Source organism: Vicugna pacos, chromosome 10 (assembly GCF_048564905.1).
Source record: "Vicugna pacos chromosome 10, VicPac4, whole genome shotgun sequence".
NCBI lineage: Eukaryota > Metazoa > Chordata > Mammalia > Artiodactyla > Camelidae > Vicugna > Vicugna pacos.
In genome coordinates, this window is record NC_132996.1 from 58,698,593 (window position 1) to 58,711,124 (window position 12,532).

General features: G+C 52.6%; 1 long non-coding RNA gene across 1 annotated transcript; it reads right to left on the reverse strand.

Moving 5' to 3' along the window:
* Window positions 1-9,550: 9,550 nt before the first annotated feature.
* Window positions 9,551-11,635, reverse strand: LOC140699026 (uncharacterized). The gene is made up of 3 exons (XR_012077060.1): window positions 11,394-11,635; window positions 10,973-11,078; window positions 9,551-9,640 (listed from the first exon to the last, which is right to left on the reverse strand). It is a non-coding gene; the product is annotated as an uncharacterized lncRNA (long non-coding RNA).
* Between the last annotated feature and the right edge of the window lie 897 nt (window positions 11,636-12,532).

Consider the following 12,532-nt stretch of genomic DNA (forward strand, 5'->3'; position numbering starts at 1 on the left):
TGTCCAGCCCCCTCCTAGTCCTTACCAACCTCTTCCTCAGGCCTTTGGTATTTGCCTCCAGATGACCATGAGCTTGAGAGCAACTAGCCCATCTTTCTTCATCTTGACACCCCTGGCATACAAACGACCTCTTTCTGAACTCTTCCTACATGCTGGAAGCTGTGCTAAGTGTTTTTCTATTTTACTATTTACTATGTCCATCTCTTTTACAGGCATGGAAACTGAGGCTCAGAGAAATATTAGCCAGAAAGCAAACCGCATCTGTCTGATTCCAAAACACAAGCGCTGGATTACTCAGTTAAGTGCCAGCCTCAGGGGAGAAATCAGCAAACATAGAACAAGTTTTCTCTTTCCTCTGAGTCCATCACCCTATGCTTACCCTTTGCATTTGCCTAATAATGTGGCTTCACATACGTTCTCCTATTTGATATCCATAGCGATCCTGAGAGGTCAGTAGTATTATAATCATCCTATTTTACAGAGTGAAAAAACTGAGGTCCAGGGAGGGGACAGACCGGTCAGGGTCACAGCCAGCGAGTGGCTCGGCCAGAGCTGTCGATGTGGACGTCTCGCCCTCTCCCCACAGCCCCTCAGCTATTCCCACACCTCCTCCCTCCCAGGCCAACCTCAGCTTAGGAGGGCCGACACTCTGCAGGTGGACTCGGTCCTTCCACTGGGAGAAAGAGGAGCCTCCCCAAAGCCCAGGCCTCCCTAATTACTCCCGACCCCAGGAGGGATCTTTGTAGAACAAAGCCCTTGGCTGCCAGCCAGCCTGGACTGTCCTGTGTCAGGACATCCCCAAGAGGCCCTGCCCTCCTGCCCACCTACAGCCCTCCATGCAGGAGGTGAAGGTACCCGCCGCAGCCCCCTTCCTGTCCAGGCCTGCAGCTCCAGAGTCGGCACAGCTGCGAGGAAGCAGCCTTCTCCCACCACCTCGGCCTCCGTGGCGGGGGCTCCGCTTCCAACAGGGGTGTGGCTGATGGCCCACCAGGGCTGTCTGGGGAGAAGCAGGAGCACCAGAGGCTGGTCCCGTCTCCCACTTCCCCGCTTCCCCCTCCTCATCCCTGCAGCCTGGCTTCATCGTCCATTTTGGGACCAGATGTTTAACAAGTTGGGATTCTCAACACCTGTCCCAAAGGATCAGTCAAACTCCCTGTTCGCTTTTTGGGAGGAAAGGGAGGATTTGAGGAGGAAATTGACAAGTCTGCCACTTCTTTGGGGCAGGAGGACAGTTATAACTTGAGCCTGCAATGAGTTTCTGCCTCTGTCATTCATTCATTCATTCATCCATCCATTCACTTATTCACCTACTGTGTGCAAGGCACTGTTTGTTGAGCACCTACTATGTGTGAGGCATTGTTCTAAACAGAGATACCATCATGCACAACATGGGCAGATGTTTTGTTTTCATGGAGCGACAGTCCCATGGAAAAGACAGACATTAGACAGATCTTCCGAGAATAATTCATTCACGTTGTGATAAATCACTTCTTTCACAGTTCTGCTTAAATATTATTTCCTCAGAGAGACCATCCCTGACCTCCATGTCTAAAACATCCCCCTGTAATCTCCATCCCCTTCTTGATTATTTGACAGTAGTATGAGTGTTTGGTGTTATGTTATGTATTCTTTGTTCATTTACTGTCTTTCCCACTAGAATGTAACTACCACGAGAGTGGAGACAGTGACAATTCTGTGCTCAATCTCCAGCACCTGGCATGTAGTAGATGCTCAATAAATACAGATGAATGGACAGATGAGTGAATGAAGGCAGAGGAATGGCAACGTGTGCAGAGCCCAGGATGCCGAAGAGAACAGATAAGGCTCCTGCCAATGTGCCCAAGAGGACAGTCATGGGCAGCTGCTGTGGGGGCCCACAGGGGAGGGATCATCTTCCAGCGAGCCTTTGGTGGCATCACAAGGGGCTCTAGATCCTTGGGTTCAATCCTGGACCTCCACCTCCTTTATGAATGATCTTGGGGAAGCATTAACCTCCCTTATCCTCAGTTTCCTCATCTGTAAAATAGGGATGAGTATAGCATCTACCTCGTCGGGTGATCATGAAGGCACATGGAATGACAGCTGTGAGTTTATTTAAATGAAAGTCTCACCCACTGTGAGAGTTCAGTAAACAATGGTTATCATAGTCCAGTGCTGCTCCCCATCTCCTACAGCAAATTAGCCTAAGGGGGCTGGGATTTTAAAGAAGCGGTTCCTGGTTGGCATGGTTATGGGAATGATGGGGTGGAAAGTCGACAGAACAGAAAGTCAGTTCATTTTCAGCCTCTCCCTCGAACAAGTCATCCGCCTCTCCGCCTCAGTGTCCCCATCTGTTCCAGGAGGCGTCGGCCAGCTTCTCTCTGCGTCAGGCTCCCTCCCCCAGCCCATTCCCAGCCAAGCTTGCTATTCCCTGCGGCGGGAACTTCCCGTCAGAGACCTCAGGGCCGTGCAGAGCCAGACCTTCACCTCCTGCAGGAATAGTTTGCACCTTCCCCCAGCCCAGATGTCCTGGAGTCTTGCCTCTCTCGCTCTCGCTGGGCCGACTCTCTCCTGACCAGCTCCCAGCCAGGAAGCCACTGGCCCTTCCCCGCGCCCCTAGTGCCTGCTGTAGGGGCCGGTCTACCCGGAACAGACCCCAGGACCCCCAGCACCTCGAATCCCCCAGCTCCCAAACCCCCACCCATCTATCCGCCTGCAGCTGGAGGTCAGTTCACACCTGTGGTAAATACTTTTAGGGGGGTTGGTTGGAAGGGCCCCCCACCTCCTACCAAGGGGGAGACGTGCCCCAGGTAAACGCGCGCGCGCGCGCGCGCGCGCGCGCGCGCGCACACACACACACACACACTGCCTCAGGAGAGCTGCAAAAGCTTTTATCCCCCACCCCCGAGACAGAGAGCGAGTTTCAGAAACCCAGGACAGTGGGAAAGGGGTCGCTGAGGGGGCAGGCTTTGGCGCTGGGCCCAGAACTGTGGTCTCGGAGGCGAGGGAAACTGGGGGGGGGGGGGTGAAGGGAGGAGGCGCTGAGTCTGCAGCCAAGCAGTGACGTGGAGAAGTTCACAGGGCAGAGGTAGCCCTGGGATCTGTACCCAGACGAGGTGACCCAGTTTCTCCCGGTTTGGGGACCCTGAGGAAGTTACTGTCCTTCTCTAGACCTGTTCCTTCCTCTGTGAGGTGTCAGTTCCAGACAGTTGGTGGCAAGGAGCCAGGCAAAGGTTAGGCAGCCCCAGCTCCCATCACAGCCCAGGCCCCTCCAAGACCATGTGGCTTATGGTAGGAATTTGTATCTTCCTGGGCCTTTATCTTTTCATCCACAAAATGGGGGCGATAATAACCCTTAGCTTGTAGTATTGCCACAAGGAATTGTGTATTGCTGTATGGAAAGCATCTAATACAGTGGCTGGAAAACACATCCCTTCCTCGGGGAAGCCTGGCCCCAGGGAGATTGGGGGCCCCTTGGTAGGATCTTTCCTTACAGACTGATTGCTTTCTGTAATTAAATATGTATTTATGTGATGATTGGATGCTCTTCTTCCCCACTAGATTATAAACTTCTTAAAGGCAGACACATAGTAGGGGCTTCTATTAAATCCAATCAGGAAGCCAGAACTCAGGTAGTTATTTCAACAGAAGGAATTTAATATAGGGCGCTTACTCTGAAGAGGGTAGGAAAGCTGAAAGGCTTTATGGGATGATGAGGCAATTCTGAAACTAAAAGAACCAAGAAGCAAGTGATGACACCAGAGTCTGGGAGCCAGGATCAGTGAGGGACACTGGAACCACAGTCAGGCAGGAGCTGCCCATAGGAGCTGGCACTCAGAAGGAAGGCCTGTCCCCAGGACCTGGAACCACAGGGGTGACCCAGACACTGCTCAAGATGACACCAAAGCAGAAGAGTAGGGTCAGAGCGGGAGAAGTATCCTGGCTCCAGCCCTCCAATCTCTAACTGGCTCTTCCCATTGGCTAAGTATAACAGGAGGTTGGTTGGCAAGAGAACCTGGGAGGTGTCATTTGGCAGGGGTCAGTCCTGAGACAGAGAAGAATAAAGAAAGACCAGGGGACAGATCTGAGTTGAACAAATGGCAGAGCCAGACCTCAGCTTCTTCATTCATTCAGAAATGCACATATATTATTATATATGCATACTGTATATTACATATGCAAATACACAGTATATGCATATGCATATTATGTATGCATATGCATATATGTGCATATATATACTCATTGCGTGTATATGCACTGAGCACTGTTCTAAGATCTTTGCAAAGATGAACTCATTTAATAAGCATTTGTATAAAGAATAAACAGTAGGCACTCAGTAAATGCTGCCTGCCCTTGTTGACTGGGATACTGTTGGCAGACATGCATGAAAGGGCTCAGACTTGGCTGGATTCTGTGATTTTCCTGTCTTGCACTCCAAGATCTCCACCCCTGCCCTGGCCTTCTTGGGTCCAACCAGCTGGGACCAGGCCCCCAGGCGCTCCCTGGCTGAGAGCAAGGGAGGAAGGGCAGAGGATGATGGCCCTGGAGCCCCAGCCCCCGCGGAGCCCCTCCGTCTCTGCCCGGGGCTCCACGGGGAGCCGGCGCTCCCTTTCCGCGCCTGTCAGTCAAACCCGGCTGCTTGGAAGTTCAAGCGTGGCCAAAAGGAAGCAGATTTCAAAACACACCTCTGCTTGCCCTGCTTCCCTTCCCGCCCCCTTCTGGCTGTTGCTCCAGGCTCCCTGGGGGCTCCCTTTCCCCTGGCCTGTCCCAGGCAGATCTGAAACCATAAGGGTCTGGAGCAGAGGCCGGGGTGGGCTATGAGGGAGCGGGGGTTACCAGCCTCGGTCTCATGCTGTCTAGGGGCTGTTGCTGTGGGCGGAGAGGAAATTTGAGGCACATCAGGGGCCAAAGCTATCCCTTCTTTAGTGAGGAAGGGCCCTGGGGGTGGCAGGGGAAGGTGGCCTGACCCTAAAAATCAACGAGGCTGGGGGCTTGCTGTTTTTGTTTATTACACTATCCTGGCACAACTACAAGCCTTGGCTTCTGGAAGAGTCTGCACAAGTATATGCTAAATGAATGAATCAGCGAATTCCCATCTGAGCAAGGGCACTTGGGTCAGAGCACATGGACACCATCCTGACTCTTGGACACCTTCCAGCTGTGTGACACTGAACAAGCCTCAGCTTTCCTCACCTGTAAAATGGGGAGAGACCTTCCTCCCACTGCAGAGCGTGTTGTGAGGACTGAATTGAACGAGCCCTTGAAAATAAATCCTATCACAGGCCTCTGCTTGCAATAAAAGACCAGTCTTTTCAGATACCAGTGACTGTTGTAAGCTAGACAGTGAGCCCGAATGTCTTCCTGCGAGTTTGTCAATAGCATTAATAGCACAGCCTGGGCCTCTTAACACGGAGCCATTGCTTCTTGTAATGTCTTTGCAACAGCAGATGGAAGGGAAGCAATGCCCAGTCACGGAGGCCGATTCTGGAACAAACGCCTTGAACTGATGGTGGGAGTTTGTGTTTCCTGATGGGTTTATTAGGTTTCTACTTGTTTGCTCCCCTCCCGCTCCCTCCCCGCTCAAAGCCCAACCATGAACATGGTGACAGTGGGACCACACTGTTCCCTTTATTGCAGTGTTGTTTTCCATTTGGAAAACCTCTCTCCAGAAAGTGCTTGAGATTTTGAAGAAGTGAGTTAACCTATCGATGATGTCTTTATTATCAGGACACTTTCTGAATTAGAAGTAAAAGGCTCTGCTGAATTCACCAAAATGACACGGGGGGAAAAGATGCTCCTTTCTGAGGATGAAAGGTGTCCTTTTGCGGCTAGTGGGCGTGGGGGGGCAAACATTCTGAAGCTCGGAGCTTCACTTGAAGAGTCTTCGGATACCTCAGGAGTCTGTTGAGCATTCAGTGTCCCGTTTCTGAAGGCAAAGGAGAAATCTCTGCCCTCCCAGGAGCAAGGCCAGCTGGTGCCTAAGCTGTGGGCCCATCTCTGGCTCTTGTCTGGTCTTTTCAGCCCCCAGCAGCCCTAGCCTGACCCTCTCCTGGGCCTCCAGTCCTGTCAGTCACCCAGCAACATCAGGCAAGCCAACCCCTCTGCAAAACTGTGGGGAGAAAAACTCCGCCCTTGGTCCCCTTCTCTTCTCCAGACTCCACCGGGCTGTGCCTTCTCCATGACCCCAAAGCCCTACCCAACCTTTTGAGTCTGAAGTTGTCTATGATTCATTAGAAGAGACAGATGGCAAGGTAGACTGGAAAGGTAAGGCTTTGGGCTCCCACTGATCTGGACTCATGTCTCCTTGATCTCCTAGTTGCTGTGTGACCTTGAGCAAGTGACTTCACCTCTCTGTGCTTCAGTTTCCTCAGCAGCGATGGAAACACCCAGCACAGGGCCTAGAATTTACAGTTGCAACTCATTCACTTCCCTATAGTCTTATTATCACTGAGGAAGAAGCAAGTTGCGGGAGAAGGCACCTAGGGGATATTTGGCAATAGGAGGTGCTGGGCAGCAGAAGTTTCCTCTCAAGGGGAAATAAAGAAAGGGGGTGGCTGTTTTAATGAACACCTGCTTGGTGCCAGGCATACAGCAATCCTGATTCTACAGACACAGAGAGGTTAAGTTTCTTGCCCACGGTCACACAGCCAACAAAAGAGACTCCGTTCCATACCTGGGTCCATCAGACTCCCAGTTCAGGCTTAGTTTGCTCCACCCTTGAGAATACCTTCCCCAAAGTCATCACACCTTGAAAGGTGGAATAAGGATCCATGAGTAGGTGGAGCAGAGGAAGTCCTGCTGTGAAGGAGGGAGGGGGAGGGGGTTTGGAGGTCCCCCAGCAGTCGCCCTCCCTCTGGCAGCCCTTGCTGTACATGCTGGGAGCATCTGCTTTCGTGTTCTGGGCAGAGCCACTTTTCCCTGAGAACAAACCCAACTGTCCTGGGAACAAACATCTTGGTGACTCAGACACCTGAGCGGGCTCTGTCTCCCAGGACCCCAGTGCTTCCGACTCTGTTTCTCATTTCTTGCTGATGGATTTGCCTTTACAATCCTATGCCTGCCTCTTTGAGTCTCTGCCGTCCTGCTTCCCTGCCACCAAGTGTGTGGGGGCCCAGGACCCAGAAACAGGAAGCCAGGGATAGCCAGCTTCACTGGCCCATCTCCTCTGCACTGGACGGAGCTACCATGGTTTGGGACTCCTGCTGGGGAGGAGGGGACTGGTTGGGTGAGGTGTGAGCCCCAGACACCCCTGATCTGCGTAATGCTCAGGGCCAGCTGTGGGCCAGGCTGAGTGGCCCGGGACTGGGGGCAGGGAAGGGACACGTGGGCCAGAGCCGCATCTCAGCCAAGGACAAGGGAAGGTCCTGGTGTCAGCACTCAACATTGACTTCTTTCACTCCAGGCACTCTGGGAAGGAACTCAAGAGATCAAGACTGTTTGCTACGGGTCTATCCAAACTCTGTGTCCCTTGAATGAATGACTGGCCCTCTCTGAGCCTTGTTTTCTCTACAGGAAAAAATGCGAGGGACGCCTTTCCCTACACACCCCTCTTTGGGACAGTAGGATCATTTCCTGCTTCAAAATCCTAATCTTTCATCTAAAATAAGGCTACATCCTGATTCCCCTCCCCTCTGGCAACCCAGCTTCGCTTTCCATGCCAGCTAATCTGAGGACGCCATCCTGTGTTAATTGCAGAGACCCCTTCCTCTCCAAGGCCTCCCTCCCCAGCTCTGTTGAGGAGGTAATGTGAGTCTCATGGTGCCCACCAGCCCTGAGGCAAATCCGGATTCCTGCATGCAGCCAGCACCCTCCGGCAGGGTGTCTCCTGTTCCTCACGTATGTGACACCATGACCACCCCTTGTACATTGCGTTGTCTGGAATATGACCTGAGCTACCACAGGCTGAGTCCTCCATCCCTTTTCATGCCCAGCCATGCCCAGTGCTGACCCAGAGTCAAGAGATCAGATTTTGGTTTCGGACGTGGTCACAAGGTGGCTGTGTGGCCTGGGGGACATAACCCCACATGTCTGTGCCTTGATTTCCACATCTGAGCAATGAAAGTGCCCCTCTTCTCCATCCTGCCCCACCTCTCCCACTGCCCTAGCCACTCTAGGATCCTGGTGGGGGGACAGCTCAGCTGGCCTGGCCTGGAGGCCCATGGAGGGTGAGGAGGTGGTGTGAGGCCACTGTGCTGCAGCCCCCACCCCACCGCTCGCCACTGACACATTTGCAGCCATCTGGAGCAGCTGGGTCCCACCCGCACACATGGTCCGGCAGCCAGACCCCCAGCGCACCGCCCCCACCGCCCCGCCCAGCTGCCTTTCCTGCCACCCCCGGATTTGTACCCATAATCTGCATATTTAGCAGTTCACCACATTGCAGGCCAAACCATAAATCCTTCTCAGGCGGGGCCCTGGGAAAGAATCCCCACGCTTCCGTAGAGCCCCGAGGCCTGGCTTCTTAGACCCTGCTCCTTAAGTCTTCAGGCCAGCAGGGACAGCGGTTCTGCCTTCAGGCATCCCCTGCTCTCCAGAGGCTGAACCAGGCAGTTGAGAAATCAGAATAATCAAAATATTTAGAGGAGAAACAAAAGGGAAAGAAGAACAATTTCATTTGACTTCCAGGTTGCTGAGAGATGGACTAAGCAAGCCCTTTCTCCCCATTCTGCAGAGGGGTAAACTGAGGCCCAGGTTCTGTCCTGACGCATTCAGGGCCAACTCAGCAGTAATGCCAGGATAACCAGTTATTTCTCTAAGCTTTGGCTGATGCCAGTGAATTTCCCACTCTTGAGTCTGGAAGCAGCTAGGAGCTAAGAGCAGAACACAGAGGACAGAACCCACACACTTGGCCTCCAATCCCCACTTGGTTGTGTGGTCATGGCAACGGGTTCGAGTCCTCTGAGACTGTTTCCATCACCCCTTCACTCCTGGGCTCTCTCCAGGCTCCAGATCAGCCTCCCAGCCTCTCAACTCTCCAGCCCTGACCTTAAAGGGGCAGGATCTTTTAGCGTCACTGATTCTCCTCAAAGAAATAGAAACCGACAGCCTTAGAAAGTTGTTACCAAGAAATCTGCATAGCAGACATCCTGGGGCCCATCAATGAACTTGACCCCTTCCCCCAAATCACAGGCATTAACATTTTTTGAGCTCCATCTACAGACCTGATGCTGCAGGGAGCACTCTGTGGAGACTTTCTCACTTAGTCCTGATGTCAGCACTTTGGAGGGGGAGGAAGATGATGAGGATGAAAAGGAAGATGATATTGGAGGGTGGCAGGGGCCAGGCTCCAAGCCAGAGCTTTCGGGTGCGGGGCCTGAGCTTTCACTCCCATGGTGTCCTCAGGAAGGAGGACTCCTCCCAGTTTCTGCTCTTTGCTGCTCCCTGCAACCCAGTCAGCCCCATGCAGCCCCCATCTCTCCCGACATCCCAAAGGATGCGCTCCGGCCCCCATCCTCAGCTCCACGGCCTCCATTGCTCCTCTGTGCTGGGGCACCTACCTGCAGAGATTTATACCAACAGGTGATCTCCACAGCCTGTCTCCGATGCCGTGGGCCTGGACCCTCTCCCCAGCAGCATGGGGTGCTCATCAGGGAAGGATTTGGGGTTCAAGGTCTTCTGTTCTCTCTTCTATTCATGTATCTAACATGCCTTGTGCCAGCTGACGGAGACAAAGTCATTAAAAATGTCTTCAGTCCTATTATCTTGAGGCTGGGGGCAGGACACCTCCCACCGCCCCACTTAAGTGTCCACTGAAGGATGCAACGGAGAATTTAGAAGGAAAATGGAAATACCACATCTGGAATCAGAAGACCAGGGTGGAGGGTTACCATGCCATTAACCTGAGTGACCTCGAATGAGTCACTCAGGCCCTGGGCCTCAGCTTCCGCATCTGTCACATGGGAGACCTGGACTCCAGCAATCACACAGCCTCAGTAACTCCCATCCCATCTTCCCAGTTTTTGCCCTGACTGCCCACCACGTGGAACTCTCTTAATATTATTCTTGAAGTAAATGTACTTTTTCTAATTAAGTGAATTTATTTTAAAAGGGAATTTTAAATTACTTCTACAAATGGAAAAACTCAGTATCACTGGCCATAAGAAATAAAAGGTAACCAGAAAAATAGATACAATGAAGACAAAATAATGTTATTAGCCTCACTGGAAACTGTTGCCTGCTGAAGGCTGAGGTCCCACTCATTCATCTTACAAGTGTTCCCTCAGCTCCTTCCCCATGCCAGGCACCGTTCTGGTGCTGGAATAAAGCAATTAAAATGAGACAAAGCCCCTGCTTGCAATGGAGCTCAAGCCCTAGTGGAGGGATGTAAGTCAAATGACTGCGGTGCGGTCAAGGTACGTGCTGTGGAAGGAAAGAACAGCAGATGAAGGAGAGGTTGCTACCTTACTGATGATGTGGTGGGGGATCTCAATGTGTATTTGAGCAAAGCTCTGAAGAGAGCGAGGACAGAGTCACATGAGTATCTAAGAAAAGAGCAATCAGGTCAGGGAAAACAGCAAGTGCAAAGGCCCTGAGGCAGGAGTGTCGGGGTCTGAGGAATCTTGAGGAGCCCCTTGCACAGTGAGCTGGGGGAGAAGTCAGGGAAGGAGCAGGGAGGCTGCTATTCACAGGGGAAGTTGAGAACGTCCCACCTCCTGCTCCCTGTGTGATCTTAGGTCAGCCCCTCCCCTCTCTGGGCCTCGGTTTCCCCATCTATAAACTAGAAAGCTAGATTAAACTAGACTAGACCACTAAAGCATCAGAATCACTTGGAACTCATGCAGGGGTGGGGTGGGTGGGGTGGAGGAACCCACTCCAAACCTACTGAACAAGAATCTCAGGGTGGAAGGGCCCAGAAATCTGTATTTTAAGTCTAATGGACCAGGTCAGGTCTGATGGGCCATCTAGTCTGTGAACTACTTAGAGCTTTCCGGGTCTGACTGTCTTTGAGTTCATGTACCCCAAAGTGGAGACAAATACCATCCGTACATACAGGCATGCATTCATTCATCCAGTCAAGCAGTACGTATTTCACGAGTGGCCAAAACTGCTCTAGGTTCAGAGCCAGTGGAAGGAGGCAGACGCAGTCCGGCATCACCCTGATGGGGAGGTAAGAGACAAGAGACAGGGCGGAATGATTTTAGACAATAAGAGCTGTGAGGAAAAGATACAGTGGTATGAGACTAGGGGAGGGGCAGGGCCACCTCAGGGTCTTTAAAGATGCCTCTTTGAGAGGAGACACTGAGCTGACACCTGGATGATGTGACTCTCAGGAGGAAGGGTACTCCAGGCAGTGGGAACAGCCAGTGCAAGGGTTCTGGGGCAGGTACAAATCTCTCCAAAGAGAGAAGGACAGTGCAGCTGGAACGTGGTGAATTGAGAGGGAAGGAGGAGTTGACAGCGGCGAGGAGAACCTGGGCCAGGGTGTGCAGGGTGAGTCTGGGTAAGGGGCTTGGTAGCTTGCAACAGGATGAGATCTTTGTCTTCAACAGATGGCTCTGGATGCTGGCTGAGAACAGACTGAAAGGTGTACTAGTGGAAGCAGGGAGGCAACCACAGTCATCCAGGTTGAGAATATCTGGTGTCTGGGCTGGAGGTGGGACAGGCAGGAGAGAGGGTCCAGTCAGGCATCCATTGGGAGGGAGGGTTGAGAGAAGTCTTCAGTGGACCTGTCTGTGCTCCAGTGGATGGATGTCCTGGGGAGTCTGAGCAACTGGAGGGCGGGACTGGGTCTTACAGGGCTTTGTGACCTCAACAGAGGCAAAGCCCTGTTCCTGTGAAGAAGGTAAGCAAATAGCCTGCAAGCTCAACAGAGCGTGAGTAATTCCTAAAGTGTCCACTAGATGGCAGCATTCCAGTGAATTCGGGAGAAGCTGACGGATGCCAGTTAGGGCAGAAGGATGCCCGGGCTGGAGCAACGAGTGGGTGGTACAACTCCAGGGTCACTTCTTGTGAATGTTGCCTCCTGGGGTGGCACAATGTGTGGCCTGGACTAGAGTCTCAGTTCTGATTTGCCTGGTGGTGCCAACCAGTAAGTGGGGGTTGAGCCAGGTCTAATGTGAACCCAGAGCCTCCTAAAAGCTCAGGCTCGACCTGGCCTGGCTGGGGCTGAGGACTGGTTCTGCTTCGTGTCAGCGGTGTGACCCAAGGCGAGCCACTAAATTCTCTGTGCCTCAGTTTCACCATCTGTAAAATGAGGCAGATAATAGTGCCCATCTCCTAGGGCTGCTGGGCAGACTAAATGAGCTAATACACATAACAACGTTTGGGATAAGGGCCTGGGTCTTGTCAGTTCTCAGACGGGAGCTCTTAGAAGCAACGCTGTTGTTGCCATTACTATTCCTCTCTCTCTGGCCATTGAACTGGGGGAGGGGCTTGGCTCAGGCAGGACCAGGGGTGGAGAGCAGGGGCAGGGATGCCCTCGGAGACCAGGTGGGGCATGGACCTCACCTGTGTGCCTGGCCCTGCTTCAGGGTCAAAGGGGAAAACTGAACCAGAGAGAATGTTCCAATCCAGCAGGGGGAGGGGGCGGCCAACAGGGACCCGGGAAGAT